At 38.4% G+C, this 23,325-nt stretch overlaps 1 protein-coding gene across 2 annotated transcripts in view; it reads right to left on the bottom strand.

Moving 5' to 3' along the window:
• Positions 1-23,325, bottom strand: part of LOC134530600 (diacylglycerol lipase-beta-like) — a 148,796-nt gene that overhangs the window by 94,777 nt on the left and 30,694 nt on the right. Inside the window, exon 2 of one of the 2 annotated variants that reach the window (XM_063365582.1) lies at positions 11,134-11,210. The exons of the other annotated variant lie outside the window; for it this stretch is intronic. The gene's annotated coding sequence lies outside the window, so the exon portion shown is untranslated. The remainder of the gene's footprint in view (positions 1-11,133; positions 11,211-23,325) is intronic. 2 annotated transcript variants of the gene reach the window in all.

Below are 23,325 nucleotides of genomic sequence, written 5' to 3'. Positions count from 1 at the left end.
ATAAAGACATGTTAGTAATCATGCCAAGTTCGATAAGAAAAGTAATTGGAATCAGTTGGAACCAATTGAAGATGGAGCTCTTGGAACAATTGGAGCCTTTTGGAGCATTTGGAGCCTTTTGGAGCTGTTGGAGCCATTTGGAGCATTTGGAGCCATTTGGAGCATTTGGAGCTGTCAAGCATTTGGAGCCTTTTGGAGCTGTTGGAGCCATTTGGAGCATTTGGAGCCATTTGGAGCTGTGTTAAGGAGCTGTTGGAGCATTTGAAGGCCGTTTTGGAGCATTTGGAGCTATTTGGAGCTAAGAAGTAGTCGTTGCACGTCTATGCAGGGCTAATTGTTTATACGATTGCTGGCTTTCGCAAGTGATTCTGTAGTAGGATAGTTATTGAGTAATAAATATTATGTTTGTAAAAGACTTTGAGGTGTTTTTGGTTGGATCTTTTGTCGAAACTTATAAGTGAATATAATTCCACAGTGCATTCTACCACGAAAATGAAGCCTAAAGATGTAAAGGATGATCGTTTGCTTGGGACTGTATTCACCAACACGAAGAAGAAAGATACACGCAAGCATAAAGCTAATGTTGGTGACATTGTGAGAATCTCCAAGCAGAAAGGTGTCTTTGAGAAAGGTTTCACGACGAATTGGAGTTCTGAACTTTTCCGTGTGACACATGTTCGTGAATCGGAACCCAGGACCTACTACCTCGAAGACTTGGACCACAAGCCTATTCGTGGTGGCTTCTATGCTGAAGAGATCCAGCCTACGATGTATCCGGACACATATTTGGTGGAGAAAGTTCTCAAACGAAGAAATGGCCGGTCTTTTGTGAAATGGTGGGGTTTCCCGTCTCAATTTAATTCGTAGGTAGCGGATACAGAAATCGAGAAGCGCTAAAGGTGAATAACACCTCACTTACATTTTTTTTTTCAAGTACTTCGGAATGATTAATGTTTATACATACATTACAACATTTAAAGTACGATTATCGCACAGGAATTATCTCATGTCATTTATGTAGTTGGGTAGTCTAAATATATTTGGTTATTCAATTGTTCTAGCTCCTGTAGCATACGCCTGTTTTGTCTGCTGCGGGAGTGACGTCTGTGCTTGGGAAGAGGCTTTCACAGCAGCGCGTGTTCGGGCAGGAGGAAACACACAGAGCCACTCAGGGTGTTTGTGCCGTCAACCATAGGCTACGTCATGTTTTTGGAATGTGTTGTGCAGGATATTTCGAGCGAGTTCTGGAGTCACCGTAACTGCCACCCAGTGGTGTGGGGGGCTCTGACGACATCTCAATGCTAACGTGGTAGTCTGCTTCTAACCACGCTCCTATCATCATGGCTTCCACCAGTGTTTACGCGGAGAGTGTTTGCGATTGTAATTTAAACAGTGTTACGATGGACGATGTTCGGGAATTTGTAATGGAGGTAGTACGTCACTACATAGGTATGGACTTTAATTATATACATTACCACCTTACATCCTCCACCCTCAACATTCTCGCTGAGTTCCCTGAGGAAGAGGAATTTATTACCTATTTATATCAGGCTGTTATGACCTGCATCGAGGCCGCAAAGGAAGCGCAAGAGGTGAACGAAGATGTGGATGAAGGAACGGATAGTGGCTTGGGGGATAGTGATGAAGACGAATTGTAAATTTGTGTGTACTACGACACCAAAGGTTGTTACAACCAGTCTGACATTCAGCATCCTAGAGACAACATCAGCACTGCAGCCTTGCAGTCATACCTGTAGAACTAGCATCAGCCTTGCAGAGCTAGCACAGCTTCACACATCAGTTATCGTGAGTACTGGCAAAAAAATGTCATTATTTCTCTGCAACATTCAGTGCCTCACATCACAAAAGGGGTATGTGGTTAAGCAACTTGCAGCAATGTTCATCGAGGACGGTGATGTATTGAGGACCTATGAATACATATTCAAACCGCCATGTGACTGGTCCGAACTAGACAGGCTGTCGCAAAGCGAGAATCGTAAACTGACTTATGAAGTGCATGGACTCTCGTGGAACGAAGGTGAAGTGAGCTTTGACCAAATCTCATCAGTGTTATGTGACATCGTCAACCCTGAAGAAGGAGATGTAGTATACGTCTTAGGAGACAAACAAAGAAGTATCTTTAGTGAACTGTGCAGTGCCAACATTGTTGATTTACATAATGAAAGAAACTGTCCTAGCTTCAACAAACTTTTAAAGACTTATGGAAACCGCCTGGATAAATGTATAAAACTGTATGGCAAATTCCATTGCGCCCATTGTAATGTTCAGCTACTTAAATTCTGGCTATTCGACCACCCATACTACTATGTATAATTGGGTCTCGAGTTAATGTTGCCTTTGTCACTATGATGTGTAGTGTGTGAATATTATGTGATTTTATTACTCGTTATTTACTTCTTTTAAATCATCGATTGTTCTTACCCCTTGCTGTTTGTAATAAGATTTAAATAAATATGTGTTTAACATTTACGTTGTTTGCTTTAATTTCAAAACATTTAATTGCCGCTATTATTGAATTGTAACTATAAGTTATTAGTCTCCTCAGCTAGAGTGATTGCTTTAATACATAAATTCTAACACTACCTTCGAGATGTCTTCCGCCACTTCGAGAAGAAGAGAGAGTCTCTACACAACACCAATATTTTATAAATACTCTATCATATTTAATAAACATACATTAATAAATAATAATAATAATATGGCTACAGGTTCCAAACTTATCTCGACTGGTTACACATTGCATAACACTTGTAGGTTTTTAAATTCAAACTTGGCACCATCCGGCGACAATACCTTGAATTAAAGATGGCCGACAGTGGTGCCATCCGGTAGCGACTTTATGAATTAAAGATGGCGATGGTGGCGCGCTCCGGCGGTAACTTTAAGAATTAAAGATGGCGACGGTGGCACACTCTGGTAGCAACACTAGGAACTAAAGATGGCGATGGTGGCGTCATCTGGTATCGATTGTATGAACTAAAATATGGTGACGGTGGCGCCATCTACCAGCCAACTTGAGAACCAAGATGGCGGCACCTCTGGCAACTAATTTTTGAATTTGGCGCGCGATACTAGCGACATCTACCAGCCAACTTGAGAACCAAGATGGCGGCGCCTCTGGCAACTAATTTTTGAATTTGGCGCGCGATACTAGCGACATCTACCAGCCAACTTGAGAACCAAGATGGCGGCGCCTCTGGCAACTAATTTTTGAATTTGGCGCGCGATACTAGCGACATCTACCAGCCAACTTGAGAACCCAGATGGCGGCATGCGACACCTGCCTGCCGACTCCCTAACTAATATTTTGAATTTGGCGCCATCTGGTAGTCTGTGCTGGAATTAAAGATGGCGATGGTATAATAATAATTTGAATTTCATGCATTTGGGAAGGCAAAGACACCCTCCCCCCTTTTATCATAAAACTTGACGTCAGTACGTGGCATATATAGATTATTTATTCCACCATATCCCAATTGGTCTCGTGGTCTAGTGGTCAAGGTGTCCGCCTCGTAACCACGACATCCTGGACGTTTTCACGTCCCATGGATCGAATCCCAGCCTCGGCACTGAAATTATTTTAGTTAAAGAAAAAAAATAAAATAATCCCTGCTGATATCTGGTGGCGACCAACAGAACTATATGACGTCACAAGATGGCTGCCTCCAGCAGACGAAAACAAGATGGCAGCCACCAGCAGACGAAAACAAGATGGCGGCCACCAGCAGACGAAAACAAGATGGCGGTTGATGTTTACATCGAATTTCAAAGTTCGAAAAAAAAAATTCAAATCCAAGATGGCGTCCGTGACACAAAGTGCAACGGTGACGTCACGATTCGAAGTTGGTGGAAATTTCTAGAAATACAAAATGGCGGATGGATTAGCATGGATTGGCATACAGATTAGCATGGATTAGCATACAGATTAGCATAGATTAGCATACGGATTAGCATAGATTAGCATAGATTGGCATAGATTAGCGTAGATTGGCATAGATTGGCATAGATTAGCATATATTAGCAAGGTCAAAGGTCAAGGTCAAAGGTAATGATGACGTCATCCAAGATGGCCGCCGATGACGTCATCCAAGATGGCGGGCTCCTGGCTCCTCCGCCTGTGCTTGAACCCCCTATTTCCAACTACTATGCGAAATTATATATATATATATATATACATAATATTGTGAAAGTTCAGCCACTCAAAAAGTCGACAAAGCTTTTGTTTAATCGGCAGCAAGCAATGGAACTTGATGAAAACACAGCATTGTGATTATAAGTGATATGTTTGAATATGAACTACACTATACTTTATTTTGAAAACCAATTAAAATACAAAACTTTTCACACTTTCTAAAATTTTCGTCTTTCAATAAATTAACTGCGCCAAGTTTATTTGCAGAAATAAATTCGATATTTCGGGCTTCGGTGTCATTTTGAACAGTTCATGTTACCAAAATTACAAACCAAAGAACCTTTACACAACTATTTTGTAAACAAGACAGTAAATTGAAACAAGACTTGTTGTTCAATTTACAGATTGGAGAATGAAACGAAGGATATTTTGCATTTATATAATAATTTAAAATAGGTGTTTTTTTTATAAGGGTGTGCCTTTATAAATAAATAGTTTAACAGCAAGAATGCATGATCAGTAAAACAAACTAGGACAATGTCTGAGAATTCTTCTTTAGTTAAACATAGCTGATTGAATGTAAACCATTCGACCACCGTTTTAAAAACTAACATGTAGTTTAACAAGTAGTTAGCTGTTAGAAGTGTCGAGACTAGCTGCATCGCGATGATTATCATCGCAAAGTACAACTGTTTGAAAAATGATACGACCCTTCAACAAGTGAGTCATTAATTCACACCTTAAAAAATTAAAATTAAATGTTATTCCTTTGTCTAATAAAATACTCGTGTGCAAGATCTTAAAATGCACCAAAATTTGAAAGTGTTTTTTTTTTCTTTCTCGTCAGTATTAAGTTATCTCTCGGGGATATTACAAACTTTGAGAAGCCAAACATAAAATTCACCTAGCTGCGAAGCTTTGATTATATCACGACACCTGGTTGTTTTCGCCGGGGAAATTACAGCTTCCCAGATAGAGGTAATCGGAACGTAATGTAATTTCCGGCGAACGCTTCCGTGGCATGGAGTGGTTGCAATCATGAACCGGAATATACGAGGGTTTAGTGCGTCACCAGCGGAATTGGGAGTACATGTGTTCGTAATCATCCCGCTAATTAGTCGTGTTGGCACCTTGAACCTCCGCGCCTGCCTCGCGACGGAACACGCGCAGTTCGCAGTGTGTTCCTACAATCACAGACGTCACCCGTCAGTGGTTACAGCGACGTAAGCTCCAACAGCACTGACTAGCGCTGACGCGAGCTTGCGAGGCTAGAAGGTTGTGCAGACTTGAAGTTGAAGTGCCTTTTAATAACTGTGATCTCTTAAACACAAAATTCCATGTCAGCATCTCACATTGTATGCCAGTATACAATTCAACACATGAATAACTTCAGAACGAAACTTATGTTTAAAATAAATAATTTTTTTAAACTTTTACGCAAACAAAAATGCCTATATTTTAATTTTCTGAAGTTTTTGAAATAAATAATGAACCTAAACAATTGAAACTGAATTCACAATATATTTTTTTATGTAAACGAAAATCACACTTTAGCACTCCGAAACAACTGACAGAATCATCGTTCCGTGATGCAGATGATCGAAAACGATTCATCAGTGACCCAGAGCTCGTCGGCAGTAACGGAACCCGCGACCTCTCCAAGGCCCGTTCCACTATGACAGCAAAACATAAAAACGGAATCGGATCACGGACCCGCAACATATTTACGTTTCACTATCCGTCTGCTGCTTCCACGATGTATGGTAACGCAAAAATGGCAACTTATGTATGCGCGTTAGAAGTTATACATATTTTTGATTTAACACACTGAACTATTTTGAAATTTATTGTAACAAAAATCAATTAAGTACTCAGTATTCAATAGGTATTAATATAAACATGTGTATAACAAATATTATAGCAATACTATAAACAAATATGTACTGATATTTATATATATATTCTCTTAAAGCACAATTGGTATAATCCAGTAATCAGTAATTTAAAAAAGGGAGGAAAAAAATTCACTACCGAGTTTTTAACCACAGTCCTTTAGTTTAATAGCAACGCACTATAACCACTGCACTACGAAGTCTGACAGAATATTATAAGGAGAATATGATGTGTTATAATAGCTGTGATACCAGTATCCTTATATTTTAAAACATGAAATTACTTTTTCCTATGACTATTTTAGTTTACCATATATATTCCAAGGTAGTTTCAATGTCAAAGTTTGATTTAGCACTCCATTATCTTTGGCATGTTGCGTAATTTTACTTAAGTGACTATATCTGGGTTATGTTCAAACACGTGGAGTCTGCCATCTTCCTGTTAAAATTTCATTGCAAGCTGCGCGCGCATCGTAAAAATTCACTGTCATCATTTTCCCAAGACGCGCCCAAAGTGTATATCTTCAATAAATAAAAATTTAGATACAATAACATAACGGGATTAGAAATTAGATATAAAATAAAAACAAAAGTAGTGATATTGAATTATGGGCGGTATTCTAAGACGTGCGGGTAAGGTAGCGAATAAGGTCTGCCTTGTTGGGACACAACCGTGACAAACTCGCGGGCCGTATTGCAGAACGTGTCCAAACCGAATCAAAATAAGGAAACAACTCTGCAAATGTTTTAATAAACGGTGCTTTGTGCGAGCCTAGTAACTGGTTTCGACATATTCTAGCGTATGTTTCGCAACCATCGATACATTATTGTTATGAAAAAAAAAATACTACATATAGCGGCACCATAGCACAAAAATAGAACGGCCTTTCTAATATTCTAAAGTACTTATAAAGTTGCGATTATTTCTTGTTATGACATTCAAAGTGTAAAAAATGAATTCCAGGATGGATTCGCTATCGTAAAGTTTCATTTGGCACACCAACACGCTTGGTACGTCCCCCGATGATCATAAAAATGAATATATACGAGTTAATGGCGCCAAACGCAGGTCCGCCATCTGCACGAAATCAACGAAACGTAAGCTCTGCGCATGCGCGGAATTTAGGCAATATAACGGCAACGGATAGGACACCAATATCCGTTCCCTAAAAGAGACTGGCACTAGGTATTAGTTTAGGGTACAGGTGTGACAAAAGCGATACCTAAACTCTTTATTTTTGTCTCTTGGAATACCGGCCTAGATATTCTTTTACTTCAAAATTTTTTTAACGTATTTACGGCGTAAACACACGTGGCTAACACAGCGGCCCAAATCCCAGCATTCATTGGTCGCACGGAGTAACGTAAAGGGAAAAGCTGGGCATTCCCGAGCTATTCTGAACGGTCCGTGTCTACACGCGTTTCATTGTAGATACTGCGTTTGGAGAGATCCGTCTCCGTTCGCGTGATCCGTATCGGCTTCCCCTTCCGTGCCATTGTAGAGCGGACCCAACATGACGGCTTCTCTGCGCAGAAGCTCGTGAGTCGGTGCTTGCGACCTGCCGGCCGATGTGTGTCTCTTGCTCAACTCTGAGCACCGGTGACAGGAGATAAAGCTTTCTCGTAGAAGGATGATCGACTTCCGCAATATGGAGGACAAATAATTATTTCTACATCTTATATATATATATACACGAAAAATTGTTCGACTTATAAATTACGTGATTTTAATGAAATTATGGTAAAAAAAATTGGTTGTCTGTAAAGTCGGTTTACGGACGACAGTTTAACGTGACGTCATAACAAAACATTGATGAAATGATTGATCCAGAAGAAAATGAAATATTATATTCGGCCCGAGACTGAGCCGTAATAGGTTTTTGCAACCAAACCATTTAGGCATTAAAAATATTATATTCTTTGAGGAAGAATTTTTTTTTTTTTTTAAATTTTTCTATATTTTGTATGATAAAATCTACCTCTGCATACTTTTATGAATAAAGTTGAATCATTTTTATTGAACTATCACTATTTTGTATGGATACAAAGGAGTGAAATGAAATGTACAATTTAATTAATAAATTTACTTTTATTTGCATTCATTATTCAAATATATTTATTACTTTTGAAATGTTACGTGCGCCGTATTTATTTTTACAAGTACAAAAAAAAATTCGCACCTGCCGGGATTCGAACCGACAACCTTACATTTAGAAGATAGCGCCGCTGATCGCTCACCCGAGGCCATATTCGATAATTAATAGTTTCAGATGTTATATATACATATATAAAAATTTTGTTCACGGTAGGGGAATAATATTATTTCGTTTTTATAACTCGATTTTATAACAAATACGCATCTCAAATACACCAAACTTATTTATAATATGTTACAATATTTTTTAAAACATTGTGCAAAAGATCCCGGTTGTAATTTGAATTATTATGTGTAACTGTAAAACACCATTGTTGGTTAAAACGTATTTGAATATGCAACATTACTTTTAAATAACTGTACCGATTGTGCTGAAAATCGGTGGACAATCATTAAATTACATAATATTAATAATTCAAACGACGAAAATATGATTGAAAAGTCAAATCGATGGTCGTTCCAATCGAGTGGAAGAGAGATGCCACGCATGCGTAGGCCCTACAATGAGCATGAAGAGAGATGCCACGCATGCGTACAATGAGCAAATAGGACACATCCGTAGTGGGACATCCGTAGTGGGACATTTTTTCGTGCGTGCAGCCGGCGTTCATCGATTTATTAGACGTTGTCACGTCAAAAATAGTTATACTTATCTAGGAGCGTTATGAAAAAAAAAATGAGTGAATTTTTACGATACGCGCGAACCATCTATTGAAATTTTCACAGGATGAAAAAAAAAAAAAAAAAAAAGGCATTATACAAATAAAATTTATACATTTTTTTAAATCATATACTTTTTGTGATTGATACTGAATACTGGTCCATATAATTAAACATTTATTTATTGTGAATATTAGTGATATAAATTGTATTTACAAACATTTTCAAATGTTTTTATATAAATGAGGTAATTTTCTTGAATGTATAATGTATTTGCATTATAATTGATTATTTATAAATAATTCAAAAATATAAATTAGACTAAACATTCAGCATATTATTTTATTTGCAACATTAAAAATTATTTCGATTATTTTACTAAATTAAATACTAGTATTTATATTAATAATGAATAACGAATATTTATTGATTTGATGGGTTTATAATTTACCAACCGTATTTACAATATCACTCCAGTCATTTTATTATTTCATTTATATTAATTATTTGCATCTAAAATTAAAGTAAGATTATCATTACGCCAATTAAAAATAACTTCTATCGCGCGTACATTTTTTTTTATTTTAAGTTATTTGTGCATGTCCCAAGAATGTTCGGCAAGGAGGTACAAGATATAACTGATGGAAGAGACTGGGATTATTACAATTCAATGCCAAACATAACGAGCTCTACGAGGGGGGCCAATTAAACAAACGTCAAGTTGAAAGCCATTAATTGTAGCTCATCGGCCATCAGTCACGAATTAAAAGTCATTAAGTACTCTTGACTAGGCAGAAAATGAAAGGCACATGCTCGGAACACAACTGTGGTTCCCACAATATCCGGTGCACATTCGAGAAACAAAACGATTATTTTTCTCTGAATTTCTTTCGATGCAGCAATAAACTTAAAAAATTACGTTACAAAATAAACCAAGCGAGGTGGCACAATAATTAAATACTTTAATCGAATCCAGCAGGAACGTAAGACAAGAGTTTGTATACTGGGTCCAGCTATCCCGATTTCGGTTTCCCGCGGTTTTACTTTAATCAATCCAACGAAACCTAGAATGGTTCCTCGCCACATGCCATAAACAATTCCTTTCCCAATTTACCCCAGTCATATTGCCTAGATCAATCTCTACTAGCCTTAAAAACAAGACTATTTTTAAATAAAGCTTTTGACATTTTACTATGTACTCTTCCAGTCCTCCGGGATGATTACCCAATCATCAATACATCGCTCATTATTTCATTCTCTATTGCTGCCAACTTGAGCAAATTGGTACCGGGCGTTAGAATACAGGACGTTGCAGTTAAAAGGTTATTTTCAAGCGTTCGTCACCAAAGTGCCCGGATCTCAGCAAATGGGCTAAACATATGCTTTAAATCTAAAATAAGGGAAATTTTTATAATTAATAATAACGCTTAAGAGCTATCTCTGGCTGAAAACCCGTGTTTAAGAGGGTAGTATCGTAACTATTTTATATCTTTACTTTTGTATTTTAACAGGTTATTTCAATATAATCAATGATACAACTATAATTAATAGTATATAAACTGTTTTATCAATCAATAAGTGATATTTAATGGTTTTAAGAACTACAAAAGTCATTTTATATTTATATTCTAGCATGAAATGACATCATTAAATCGTGTTGTACCATTTTGGATTACCCGTTTGTGTGTTTGCTTTGTAGTGGAACCTTTTAATTTTAGGATATCATTAATAAAAATATCCGTTTTCCCAAAACAATGAAAAGCCTAATTTGGAGATTGGAAAACCTAATTTTTATCGCTTTAGAAATAATGTTCGAAAAATTAATATTTTTACAACACCGGTCACATACTAAAGTTTGATTCAAAACTGCATTACACATGATTACATGTTCTTTGTTCACGCTAGTATTGAAAAAAAAAATATGGTTTTCAAAAATTTCAAAGACATTAAATATAAGTTTAAATAATTTATAAACGTATTCAAACAATTGTAGGTGTATATATATATATATATATATATATATATATATATATATATATATATATATATATAATGATTTAACTTAAAACTATGATAAAAAACACGAATTTATGAAGCATATTTAATTTAGCATATTCCCCTTTTTCACTGAAAAATCAAGATATTTCACTCACAAACCAGCGACTTCAGTCGATGAAAACTGTTGAAATTCACAGGTTACAGTAGAGCAGATGTGCAATGAAATCCACATCTTCGGAGCGGTATCAACTAGTTAAAATATAAAGTGCACCAACCTGACAGATTGAAAAGGTGACCGCCGTGTTTTTCACACCATGGAGGCTTGCTAACTTGGTGGTTCTCCCATGCCGCTCTGTCAACACGAACACACACAAAAGGTCGATATGGCGAATAATCATACTCGCAAAATATAATATTGTACAGTATAAACTATGTCCACACAAATTTGTGATAAAATTCCCGGACTTTATTTTCCCTGGCCAAAGTTTCAAATTTTCAGGACTATATAAATAAAAAATTTCGTTTTAAGTTTTCTGAAAGAAATACAGGAAACCCAACCTCCACAATCCCCATATCTAGCCTAATATTATATATAAAAATAAATATTTAAACATAACCTTGCATACGCCTTTTTAACTTTTTAAAATGCACTAAAACATCTGGGGGGGGGGGGGGGGGGGAATGCTTTCACAGTCTCGGTGTTGGAAAATTGAGCACCACCAACCCCTCCCCCCTTAACTACTAATTACTGGTTAATTTCAATGACTTCTCCGGGATTTCAAGCGAATTCCCTGGATTTCCCTGCAAATGTCAACTTTCCTGACTTTCCTCGGACTTCACAGAATGTGCAAAACCTTCACATATTATAAATATACTAACTGGCACATGATAAACTTACCACAGTACAATTTTGACTCAAATGTGAAGTCTAAAAATAAGCTTAGTGCTCTAAGAGAATCATAAGTTCCGGATGGTTTCAGACACATGCTTGCATATCACTGCTCCGTGATTTCAATTCCGTCAAATATCGTTCCGATACACCTGACGAACACTGGGGCCGTCGTGTAACTAGTGTAATTAAGCCTGCCGAAAAACAGAACTGAAGTTGAGCAGTTAGTAAAAGGTATGCAACTGCCTGAATTTTTAGAGCGGTTTTACACTATGTCCAGTTTCGAACAAAAAATTTGTTCCGAAGATTTATTATCTTCGATATAACAAAAAGTGCTATAACTATATATATATATATATATATATATATATATATACACATATATACATACAACACAATTTGTTATTTTGGCTGTGAAAAGCACAAATTGAGCACTATACGTGACGCAGAAACGATTAGGTACCGAAAATTGATATTGTCTACGGGTGGACGCTCGGTTGACACAATAATTCGATTTAAATCATGCATTATTTAAAACACATAATTCCACAACAGGTAAATTACACTAATGAAAAAGTATCCCACACCTATCATTTTCTCGGAAGTCTTTAATATTTATGTACATCAAACCCGAATATGATAAATGAGATAAACTCAAAATGGGTCCGCCTACCTTGCGAGTTACTAAATTATTTATGCTCGTTGAACTGAACTTGCAATAATTTTTTTTTGCGCGAGAATAAAAATGTTTAGAGTAAAACAAGTTGTCAAAAAGTGGTCTCATTCGTTCACGAAGATAACTGGCCATTATTCCTTCTTGTCATCTAGGAGTGGCCTCAGAAAATGTGACTTACCATGAATATTATCAAATTTGTTTCCCTTGATAAACTGTCGCGTAAGAGTTTGCCGCAGTAAGCTCTATAATCATGCTGAAGACTCCAGTATTGACCAATGAAAAAAAAAACCACCTCACTGCTTTCAAACACATTTTTTTGCATCTCTTCCGATATTCGTATCAACCGGGCACAAGACAAATTGCTATGTCAAAACACAGGGAAAACCACTTAACGATGCTATTAAACAAAGCCGTATCGGATAAGAAAACTCATTTTTGTTTACATAATTTAGCGTTCACGTCTTAAGCCGATGGGGCTTGTGAAAATAAAAAAAATATATATTCCTGAGGTGAGACTCCGAACACACGACCCATCCTCGTGTCATCAGCCCTCATCGACTGTAATAATTTAAATAATGTAAATAAATATTAAATATATATTAATTATATATAATATATAATGTATATATTATATATATTAAATATTAAATAAATATTAAAAATTTAAATAATGTAAATATGTTTTCTACTTGTATCTTATTTCAACATGTTCATAAGATAAAAATTGGTTTTTCAAGGACAGACAGTTTTTTTTTTTTGTTCAAAGTCGGTTCTTTATAAAGAACAGCACGAAAAGCTATTTTCTGAGATTTATTTTTCTTCGAGATATCTATTTTCGCACACTATCGAATTTAAATGACGAAATTAAAGGCCGTGTATGAATTCTCCTGAAGTATATGTATATATATATACTTCAGGTCGCCAGGACACAGCCTAAAGGTAGCACAGCAACAAGGGCCCTCTGAAGAGGCGTCGCAAGCCTAGATGCCGAAAGTCGTGGGAGCTCTACAGCGCATCTCATCATTAGTTTGCAGAGTGCTTGTAAATGGCCATTGAATTTCTTTCCAATGCAAGATATCCGCCATTAGCGCTTCCTTGTTTCGGTGTGCTCTGTTTTGTCAAAGTTCGCCATGGAATGAAATTTTTTCAGACTACTTTGCAGTATAATGAAAATCTGTTTAAAGTAACGGGGAAAAAATATATATTAGTACGGTAAAATTTGGAATGAAAATTGTGGAAACATATTTCCTGGCGTATTTCATCAAGATCTGATAATTTCAATTAGTTTTAAAATATTTCTAAGTAGATGTAATTGAAAGATGCCATCTTGGTTTCAACAGTTTTTGTTAACATTTAGTTTATATCATTTAATTTTAAGAAGTTTTGCCGTTTTCAGCATTGCACATACTTTCATGGAATAGTGACTGACTTACAAATAGTTTCTCCTTTAAAATAATAATAATAATTGGTGTTTAGCATCTAATTATTTTTTTCTGTCAGAATTATACAACTTTAATAACACTGTCAGACACTATTTTATGGCCTTAGAAAAATCAAGAAATAGTATAATTTAAAACGTACAACGTAATTAAAACGTTTCTGTTAATAATAAAAAATATAGTGTATTTTTTAAAAATATATTAATTGCTTTATACTTTTTAGAGCTCAGCATTAGCTATACTGAACCAGTGATTACGATTACAGACTTACTGATGTTTGAAGTGTTACAAGAACACATTTTCAATGACGAAGCACCGAAACGTCAGCTGAAACTGACATACATTTTTTGACTTTTAGATTCTGGAGAAGTCTTCAGATATGTTTATTTTTGTCTTTACATTTAGGCCCTAAATACACAAACACACAGGAAAAACAAACCAGAAACAGCCGATGTCAAATGTTCAATGTGCAGACAGAATTCCGTGGGAAGTATTAAGTCGGAAAAAATATCACGGCACAGACGAACAAAGTGGGCTGACGACGAGACAGTTGGAAGATGAACACAAAATACAGACCAACCACCTTGGACAACAAAACCACAAACATACGAACTCAACGATGATACAAAAAAAATCTGGACAATACAACAACACAGCGTCACACACGCAAACCCGAGGGATGAAACTAAAACAGATATTCTGGACAATACAACAACACAGCGTCACACACGCAAACCGAGGGATGAAACTAAAACAGATATTCTGGACAATACAACAACACAGCGTCACACACGCAAACCGAGGGATGAAACTAAAACAGATATTCTGGACAATACAACAACACAGCGTCACACACGCAAACCGAGGGATGAAACTAAAACAGATATTCTGGACAATACAACAACACAGCGTCACACACGCAAACCGAGGGATGAAACTAAAACAGATATTCTGGACAATACAACAACACAGCGTCACACACGCAAACCGAGGGATGAAACTAAAACAGATATTCTGGACAAAACAACAACACAGCGTCACACACGCAAACCGAGGGATGAAACTAAAACAGATATTCTGGACAAAACAACAACACAGCGTCACACACGCAAACCGAGGGATGAAACTAAAACAGATATTCTGGACAATACAACAACACAGCGTCACACACGCGAACCGAGGGATGAAACTAAAACAGATATTCTGGACAATACAACAACACAGCGTCACACACGCAAACCGAGGGATGAAACTAAAACAGATATTCTGGACAATACAACAACACAGCGTCACACACGCAAACCGAGGGATGAAACTAAAACAGATATTCTGGACAATACAACAACACAGCGTCACACACGCAAACCGAGGGATGAAACTAAAACAGATATTCTGGACAATACAACAACACAGCGTCACACACGCAAACCGAGGGATGAAACTAAAACAGATATTCTGGACAATACAACAACACAGCGTCACACACGCAAACCGAGGGATGAAACTAAAACAGATATTCTGGACAATACAACAACACAGCGTCACACACGCAAACCGAGGGATGAAACTAAAACAGATATTCTGGACAATACAACAACACAGCGTCACACACGCAAACCGAGGGATGAAACTAAAACAGATATTCTGGACAATACAACAACACAGCGTCACACACGCAAACCGAGGGATGAAACTAAAACAGATATTCTGGACAATACAACAACACAGCGTCACACACGCAAACCGAGGGATGAAACTAAAACAGATATTCTGGACAATACAACAACACAGCGTCACACACGCAAACCGAGGGATGAAACTAAAACAGATATTCTGGACAATACAACAACACAGCGTCACACACGCAAACCGAGGGATGAAACTAAAACAGATATTCTGGACAATACAACAACACAGCGTCACACACGCAAACCGAGGGATGAAACTAAAACAGATATTCTGGACAATACAACGACAACGGCACAGACGAACACAGCAGGCTTCCTAAGAACAAACAGTTTCGACGTTTCCGGAACTGACATATGTTCCCGTCATCAGACACCAACAGCCTTGAACAGTCAAGTCTGCTGATGGGAACTGTAAGAATTCAACATCTTACTATGGGAATTTTTGATATAAAAAAATAAATAGTTTAGCGAAATCTTGTTTAAACTGTTGCAAAGGGTACTCTGTTAAAGAAAAATTAATGTGTGCGTGCAGTCCACGCTCGACAGAAATGAAACTTCTTGCCTATTATATTATTAGGTATGCTAAACATAACACTGTTTGGTTGAGGCTCGCGAATCATATATATATATATATATATATATATATATATATATATATGCTAGTATGCGAGCGCCAAATGATGCTATTGCGCAAGTGTGCAAGTATGCAGTGTGTAAGTATGCAGTGTGCAAGTCAAGTGAGCAAGTATGCGAGTGTGAAGTATGCTGAGTCATTTATACCTCTCCTTTGCCGTCTCCAAAGAAGTTTCGCTTCAAAAATCTTTTAAAATCCACTATGGTAGGCCTAAAATGTGTGTCTCAAATGCAACTAGGTAACGTTGGCTTCGAGACTCTGGCGTGATGGAGGGTCCATGTTGTTGCTTAACACGCGACCCCTCCCTCTATTTCTTTTATACACACGCTCCCCTCCCCCTAGTTTCGCCAGGGATGTGGGTATGAGTGAGCGGATAGAGTCGGCAGCCAGCTGGAGCCTGGCCTACTTGCGCGACAGACAGACTTGGCCCCGGCGGGCAGCAACGCCTCTCGCTTCACGTCGACGTGGAAGCGGGTCGGAACCGGGTATGAAGACGGCCAGCAAGTGGCATGCCACAGCAGGGTACTCAGGGTGGTGGAGAAGGGGGGGGGAGTCGCAGAGTCGCGTCTGTCTGACCTTGCGGTCCGAGTACCGAGTAGTAGTTGTCCCTGGCAGCGCGCCGCGTTCACTTGCCCGATGGATCTGGTCCATGCAATTGCGCTGGCGGCCCACAGCATCGCGACCCGGCGAGTGTCCGCGTGGTCGCGACGAGTCTGGCCGAGTAGTCGGTCAGATCGCGATTGTTAGAGACCGGAAAAATTCGCGGGTTCAATGACCTCCAGGATAGACTCCACGATCCTCTACACACTCGGGCAAATGCCACTTCTATGAGTGAGGGTCTCTAATTGGCCCTCAGTCCTCCAGATTAACAGTGAACCAATGGTAGAAGCAGCACTAAGGTATAATTATTTGAATTTTAGCATAACACGAAATGAATCCGCGAATTTTTCAGGTCCCTAGCGATTGTGTTCGGGCGAACAGCGATTGTGTTCGGGCGAACACGGAACGTCTGTCGCGGCGCTTGTCGGTCAATTTGCGCGCACCGGAGGGTTTTTATCGCTGCACTTCGCTGTTTTATTTGCCAGCGAAGACTTACACGTGATTCGGGCCATCTCGTGCAATCAGTAATTAAGGAGTTTTCAAGGACCCGTTTACTTCGTCGCATTAATCGCTATCAAAGGGTATAAAGCTAATTGCATTTTCACAAATACCTTCAGAAAATAGCTGTTACATTGCTAATGAACAAATAAAAAATTACTTCCGTTTGTTAAGTTGGAGTCACAATGCCACGTCGAACACGACACGACAAACAGTCGTACAGCGCTCCAGCACGACATATATAATAGCGCAGGGTCACAATACCACGACAACATTAACACTAAAAACTCTATTATGGGTATTGGTAAATCTTTCCAAGCCAAATGCGTTAATAAAATACAGTATAGAATGCGCTAAAAACAGTGTAGAAGAAAAAATAACATGCTATCTCAGCCCATATTATTTCTTTTTTTGGCTGATTTCTGTAGAGTCAAACCAAATTTCATATAAAATACCATTAACCTGAACCTTATTATTTAAAAGTTCTTCGCTGAAGTCGTCCATTATTAAATTAAAACTTGACTAATGTACAATAATAACATTTATCATGAACACAATGATATCCTTTATATAAACAGACGGAAGGCACACTGCAAACGTGAAAGTGTACCCACACGTAAAACGGGGCGTCGAGCTTTAAAAAAAGAGTGTAGGCAACCTTTAGGAGGCATCTGTGGCCTTTCAAAATTTTCGAAATTTAATAAGTGAAAACACAGGGTCGTCGAGAGAAAGTGAGGGCCCGGGGAAATAGCCCATTCTGATTTCGGTTTTCCGAGGTTTGTTGGTATCTGTCACTCTAGTGAAATGCTGCGACGGTTCCGGACCACACACTATGGCCGAGTCCTTTCTCAGTTTTCCTGATTGAAGCTGTGTGTATCCGTTTCTAATGACCTTGCTGTCTACATGTATGTAAAACAATAAGAATCACAGTACCTAGTGGTCAGGCAGAGGGGGTGGGGTCTGATGGCTAGACATGTTTTCCTTGTACTCAAACACAGCCTGTGCAGTAATGACAGTGGAAAAAAAAAAAAAAAAAAAAGGACGCTAATGAAAACCAACTTATGAAAGAAAGGGAGAAAAAAAAAAACATTCTCCTTCGACGTAAAAGGAGTTGCAAACATTTTCATTATGTGCTTGTAACATCCTACTTCCTCGCTCCATCGTCGTAATGTTCAAGTACATCCAATCAAATCACGACGTCGCTAGGTAATACCAGATGTCAGCAGATACTGGCCTTGAGATGAGGCTGGAAAGATGTTGTCAACCTTCGATGAATTTCATCGATACGACCATGGATAAATTTTATTATAGCTTAAAAATATTTTAAAAAAAAACACACTTTTATCAGATACCAACTAAAAAGTTAATAAATTATAGCTTTAAAAATAAGCATTTTTGTCAGTAACGGACTAAATAGTTGAAGATTATATTCTTAATTTAGTTAAAATATTTGTCGCCATACCCTTGACAATATTTAATATTCATTGCACATTAAACACACACACACACGCATATATATATATGTATTCAATACATTATATGCTATTAATAAACTTGTTACTTTAAAATGTTCACACGACATCTCAACAAGTGTAACTGTTAACACTGCGAAATCTGCTCATATTTCATGCGGAATAAGGATGATGTCTGTCCAATGCCAAGTTACAAAGCGTCGGGGTCTCTGACGAAAATAAATAGAAGCACGCACACGTGATTCTCGAAGAACACGAAAAGCCGAGCTGCTGGAACTGATCATCGGAGAGAACGTGACCAGCAGTGTTGCCAGATCTCCCGTCGCGTGGCAGAAGTGGGTCGTTCAACCCTGTCCATCTCCTTCCGCTTTCCCCGGCGCGGTGTTGCTGGTCAAGGATGGCGGGCTTTCCAAGCGGGTTTCCAGTCGCCGGCGCAGCCCTGGGGCCTCTCGCGGCGCCCGGGCTGAGCCGAGCATCGAGGGAGGGAGGGAGGTACTGTACGCACGTGCGACTCTACCAGCGGCAACTGGAACGGGACGACAGAATTGTATCCCCTTGGAAAGGGTACCTTTCAGACTTATGGTGGCAGTAGTGTAGCTGGGTAGGAACTGGAAAGGTACCCTTTCCGATTTCTTAAAATGTTTCGGTTTTAATGCAAATATGCACTGGAAAGGTATCCCCTCGGAAATGGTACCTTTCAGGATTTTCTGTACAGTGACACAGCAGAAAATAAACTGGAAAGGTACCCTTTCCGATTTCTTAAAATGCATATTATTTTCTGCTTTAAAATCGTGAAAGTTATCCCCTCTAACCTAACCTTACCTAACCTAATCCAACCTAATCCAACCTAATCTAACTTAACCTAAACTAACCTAAACTAACCTAAACTAACCTAAACTAACCAAACCATTCCGAGCACAAACATGTCGCGAACTGGAAAGGTTACATTTCCAAGGGGATAACTTTCAGGATTTTAAAGCAGAAAATAATATGCATTTTAAGAAATCGGAAAGGGTACCTTTCCAGTTTATTGTCTGCTGTGTCACTGTACAGAAAATCCTGAAAGGTACCCTTTCCGAGGGGATACCTTTCCAGTGCATATTTGCATTAAAACCGAAACATTTTAAGAAATCGGAAAGGGTACCTTTCCAGTTTCTACCCAGCTACACTACAGCCACCATAAGTCTGAAAGGTATCCTTTCCAAGGGGATACAATTCAGCCCCCCCCCCCCCCCCCCACTGTAACCAAGATCTGCGCCGCCCGTGGCGCTATCTGTTGGCTGGGCCCGTAACTACAGCAAAACCACGCTCTTTCGGCCCTCGTCCATCCCGATCTCAGGATAATCCGGATCAAATTTATAGACATTTTATTTTGTGTCCACATAAAAAAAATTACAATCGCATTCCACATCTATGCAAAACAAAGCGGTTAGGTCACGATAATGTACCTGATTGTGCTTCATTCAAACGCCATACCTGTTTGTAAAAGAAGAAAGTTAAACAATTCTTTGTTAAGAAATTAAGTGAAAAGTTAAATTTATATTCTTTAATGACTTGAAAACAACATACGACATATGTAACATGCAATTTTGTTACAAATCGTAGTTTTTTTTATCGTAGTAAACGTTAACTTTGCTTATTTCAAAATTTTATTTTGCTTGTTACCCATATTACCTGGAATATCCGGATTGCCTTTGATCCCAGATAGTCCGGATAAACGAAGCTTAACTGTGTTAGCAAAAAGAAAAAAACTCGGAAGGGAAGTTCAAATCCTAAGTTTTAATTTTCCAATATTTTTTTTTATGTAATAGGGTTCTCTGATTTCGGGTTCCCTTCAAAAATACATCTTTTATATTAAGGTAGTGCACGGGACACACAAAACCCTGGTTTACGTGACCGCTACGGGCGAGACGGTGACAAGGATTTATGTAGAGAGTCGGAGCTCCTCCCAGCTACATACTAGCTTGGTGGCGTCGGTTTTCCCGAGCCGCTGACGGCAGCTCTGGGCGATGGTTACGTTCCTGAAGAGAGCGATGATGGTGATGGTGGCCAAGTCGGTGGTGATCCCGCAGCGCTACCGGACTAACTTTTCCAAAGTGTTGTGTTCATATTGTTAATTTAACTACTAGGCAACTAATTGGTTAATGACATATATTTAAAACTGTGCGAGAAACAATGCTGCATTTTAATTTAAAAAAATAACTTTATAAATAAATTAGTAGGAGATGCAAAATTTCTGGTATGCCACACAACAAAATATGCGACTACTAAAATAAAGTGAACTTTTTATTCACTGGTTTGTTTGCCTGATAACAGTTTATGCGATACTTCTCACAATGTAGCCATGTTAGTAATTTATTATGAAAGCTACTGCCTAGCGGGTAAAAATACTTTTAAAGAAACTAGTTCTCAGTCTCTGCGATTAAGAGTTTCTCCCCCGTAGGCTGATCCACAGAGTAAGCTAAGACTCGCAGTGGCGGTCCTATGAGAGGAGCTGTCCACCCATCACACCCCCTCCCCCTTCCCGTAAAAACATTGGAGATACAACGCAAATATAAACATTTAATTTCAATTATGTCAGAGGTGTGTTGAAATAACATAACTTTTCGAAATTTCTGACATCCCATTAAACTGGGAGGTATTTTATATCTACCAACCCCCCGAACCCTCCTATCATCCTCACACCTTACTAAACACCCCACCGAATATTCCGTGTTGGGTCAGTCTCTAAGAGAGACAGAGACGTCACTCCCATGATGGCGGAAGTTCCTTATTGAGTAGTCCTTTGAGAAGGGGGGAGGGGGGTAAGTAGTTATCTGTATACGTACCAACCTCAGTCAGTAAATACAGAAGTAGGGGGGGGGGGGGAGAGATAAAAAAATACGTAAGAAGCATGTTTAATAAGTAATATAGCCTACATCATGCATACTAATGCCAAAAACTGATATATTCGTGTTAACTATGTACTGTCTTCCTTCTTACGCCCATGCAGTGCGGATTTCCGTTAATTTTTTTCTCTCCCAGGCTAGTTTTCTCTCTCTCAGTAGTCTTTCGTTGCGGGGAAGTTTTTGTTTATAACTCACATCCAACATTTTTTCCGTCCCATTTTCGATTTTCGAACCTAATTAAATAATAATTTCCAATGCCTGGACTGAGCAGAGTCACGTACAGCTACTGGAATGGAGGAAGATTACGTACATACACGGAAGAATATGATGGAAATTACCATTCGCTCTATGTACATGAGCCTACATATTTTGAACGCTGCCAGGAAATTATAGACTGTTCGACATACGGGCAGTGTTATGTTCACTACATGAGAGAAGAAACCAAGCTCCCTGCCTGCCAGAAGAAGTAATAGCACATGCAAAACGAAATGATAAGCCGAGTTTGCATGCACTGGACTACTCCATCAACCAGCAAAAAAAAATCAAGATTTTACATCGCTTTTTGCTTCCACCAGCATTCCGGATTCCAGCTCATCTAAACGCAAAACTGAAGATGAGGACTTTAGAGTACTGCCTTCGATGCCGGACATTTCAGATGATTGTGCTCAAATGTGTTTTCAACTAACTCCAGTAAATGATGTTACCAAGGAGAGTATTCCTTTGAATATAGACTGAAATAATTACTTTGTGCGTCAAAAATGTACTAAAGAAAGTTCTTACAGATATGCTGAATTCTTTGTAAATATAATCGAGTGTGTGTATGCTATTGAAAATGAAATAAAATACAAATATTACGAACTGATTTGTTTCATTTAATACCTATTGTGCAATAACTACATTTCTATAATTTGAAAATACAATTATTCAGGATATTAAAATAATTCAATGTAAGAATACTTATATACATGACTTTTAATACGAGTAAAAATTAATAATGGTATAAATACATTGATATCAAAGTAATTAGGGTATATGAAAATACAATAACATGAATCTGTTAAATAAGTCTGTTAAATAAGTCTGTTAAACACGGAAAAAAATATTTTTTGTAGCTAGAACAAGTATACATGGGTGGCCTGTAGCAACTGGTCTTTAGAAATGCGACATGCTGGCGCCTATCATGTCGGGCTTTTTTCCTCCAGTACAGCCAGTACTAGGAGTCATAGAAGCTTGTTGCAACTAGCCATAATCGATGCGACATGCTGGCGCCCTGTAGTGTCTGGAAGCAGTCAGATAAGCCACATTCGAATGATGGGTTTTTCCCAGAAATCATGAGTCACTCTTAAGTTGTTTGTTGCAATTAGTCTTTATCAGGGCAGATTGGAATTTTCCCCAGTACACAAGTCAGCCAGCCCTATGAGTCACAGGAGCTTGTTGCAACTGGTCGTCAGTGCTGCGACATGCTGGCGCCTATTGTGTCGGGGGGATTCTCGGTAAATAGATAAGGCTCTGACTACCTCGTGACCTTTGCTCAGGCTGTGTCATGTATGATGTCATATGCTCCCTCCGAAATTATCTCAGCCAATCAGATGCTTGGATTTTCTGTATGCCCATATATGGAATAGTGAGTCAACCACTGCTGCTGGGACTATAAAAGCAGGTGCGCAAGACCGACTTGTTTAT

Source organism: Bacillus rossius, chromosome 3, assembly GCF_032445375.1.
Source record: "Bacillus rossius redtenbacheri isolate Brsri chromosome 3, Brsri_v3, whole genome shotgun sequence".
Taxonomy (NCBI): Eukaryota; Metazoa; Arthropoda; class Insecta; order Phasmatodea; family Bacillidae; genus Bacillus; species Bacillus rossius.
The sequence above is the reverse complement of the archived record's forward strand: the minus strand, read 5'-3'. Positions and strand labels throughout refer to the sequence as shown.